This window comes from Phocoena phocoena, chromosome 11 (assembly GCF_963924675.1).
Source record: "Phocoena phocoena chromosome 11, mPhoPho1.1, whole genome shotgun sequence".
NCBI classification, from domain to species: Eukaryota; Metazoa; Chordata; class Mammalia; order Artiodactyla; family Phocoenidae; genus Phocoena; species Phocoena phocoena.
Genome location: NC_089229.1, coordinates 48,961,176 through 48,963,223, shown reverse-complemented (window position 1 = coordinate 48,963,223; position 2,048 = coordinate 48,961,176). Strand labels below are relative to the sequence as shown.

Genomic DNA, 2,048 nt, shown 5'->3' with positions numbered 1-2,048 from the left:
TGTAACCTTGATTAAGTCTCCCTCCTCCCTTTTAAATATAGTAGGGTTATAGTCTCCAAATTTGATTGAGAGTGACTTTTTTTTTTTTGATTTTCTAGAAGTTTTTAATGTATTTTTTAAATTATACTCTTAACAGTAAATTCTTACAAAGATGTTTTATGATTACATCATAACAAGCAATTGTTTACTGGGACAAAGAAGATATGCTGAAAGAAAAATGAATTATTATAATTAAATATGCACAATTTATTGACATTTTTCTTAAGACAAAAAGACTGGGATATATCCACTGAAGTCTAGGCATTCTGCCATCACTTCTATTACCAACTGGAGTCAAAGTTTTAAAATTCCTGTGATCTTGAATGTCTTGTTAAGTGTTAGAGGGCTTTTTTTTTCTTTTAGCTACTAGATTTTTCAGGAGAAATTCACCTGCTTTATATGAAGAACACACCAGAGGGCCACTTGCAGTATAATGAAATCCAAGTTCATTTCCCGCTTTTTTCCCAGTATTTGAACTTTTCAGGAGTAATGTATTCTTCAACCTTAAGGTGGCGCTTTGTTGGCTGCATATATTGTCCCAAAGACAAACAGTCCACATCTGCCTCACGAAGTACTTTCATCGTCGCATATACTTGCTCGTCATCCTCACCTAAACCCAACACTATAGGTGTTTTAGAAATAACATCAGGTTGAACTTCCTTGGCATGTTTCAGTACACGTAGAGAGTGGTCAAAATGGGCCCGGGGATCACGAACTTCCCTCTGTAGTTCTGGAACTGTTTCTACATTATGTGCATACACATCTGATCCTGACAGAGCAACTTTTTCTATTGCTTTAAGATCTCCTCAGAAATCAGGGGCGAGACATTCCACAAGGATTTTCGGATTCCTTTCCTTTAAGTAAGGCACAGTCTTTGCAAAGTGCTCAGCTCCTCCATCAGGCATATCTTCTCGATCCACAGACGTCAGGACTACATAATCCAGACCCCACTCTGCAATTGCCTTTGCAGTATTGTAGGGCTCATTGGCATCCAGTGGAGGTGGATTTCTTGCAGTCTTAGCAGAACAAAACCTACAACCTCTTGTACATGTGTCACCCATCAACATGATTGGGGCAGTGGCAGTGGCATATTCTCTGCCTCCCCAACACTCTCCAATATCGGGACACCGAGCTTCCTCACACCCTGTATGGAGATTTAAATTCTGCATTGTATTTTCAGTTTATTGTAATTTTTTCCCCATGGGAATCTCTGTCTTTAGCCATGGGGGTAGTCTTAACCGTTCTCCTTTCTGGCGGTTTATGCCTCCTTTATACTCATCCCAGGTGCTCTTGTCTGCTAGATCACCAGATACAAAATCTTGAAGGTCTGGTCCATTCTGTAAAAATTCCTTTTTTTTTTTTTTAAATCTGGCAAGGAACTTACTTGACTGGACTGCATAAATATCTTCCAAATACCCATGGGCCAAGGTGTGGACTGTGCTCCCGCAGCATAGAGACATCCCTCTCTTCTTTTGCTAGTAGGGCCAAGGGATCACTAATTCCCAGGAAAAGAGAGATGGAAGAAAAAAGAGAGTGACCTATGTTTAAATGGCCTGCATACTTGCCCCAAAAGTTGCAGGAGCTTTAATTATGCTGACTATAAACCAAAAATACATGGTACACAATATGACAAATACAAGGATATTTATGGCAACAAGAGGGCAAATTGATAGAAATTAGAACTGTTTTGGAAAATCTGGAAAGAATGTCATAAATATGGAAATTTCTCCTAGAAAGTGTAGGTCACTCTATGCCACCAAGGGAGAGTCCTGGTCATCTTTTTCCTCAGCATTGACAGACGATTTTGGTCTCTTGAAAATTATGTAATTTCACATTTCTCCATTCCTCGCATTACATCAGACACAATGGATACAAAAGCAACTTGAATATTGTTTGGTTCTCTTTAATGCTAATTACTATTAGTACTGGACTATACTCATTGACATAGCTATGGTCTAGAGTTTGAATTTGCACAACCTCAAATCTCAGAGACCAGATCTAGAGGTAGC

General features: G+C 38.9%; 1 pseudogene; it reads right to left on the bottom strand.

Annotated features, from left to right (window-relative positions):
* Window positions 1–370: 370 nt before the first annotated feature.
* LOC136131363 (lipoyl synthase, mitochondrial-like) lies at window positions 371–1,499 on the bottom strand (annotated as a pseudogene).
* Between the last annotated feature and the right edge of the window lie 549 nt (window positions 1,500–2,048).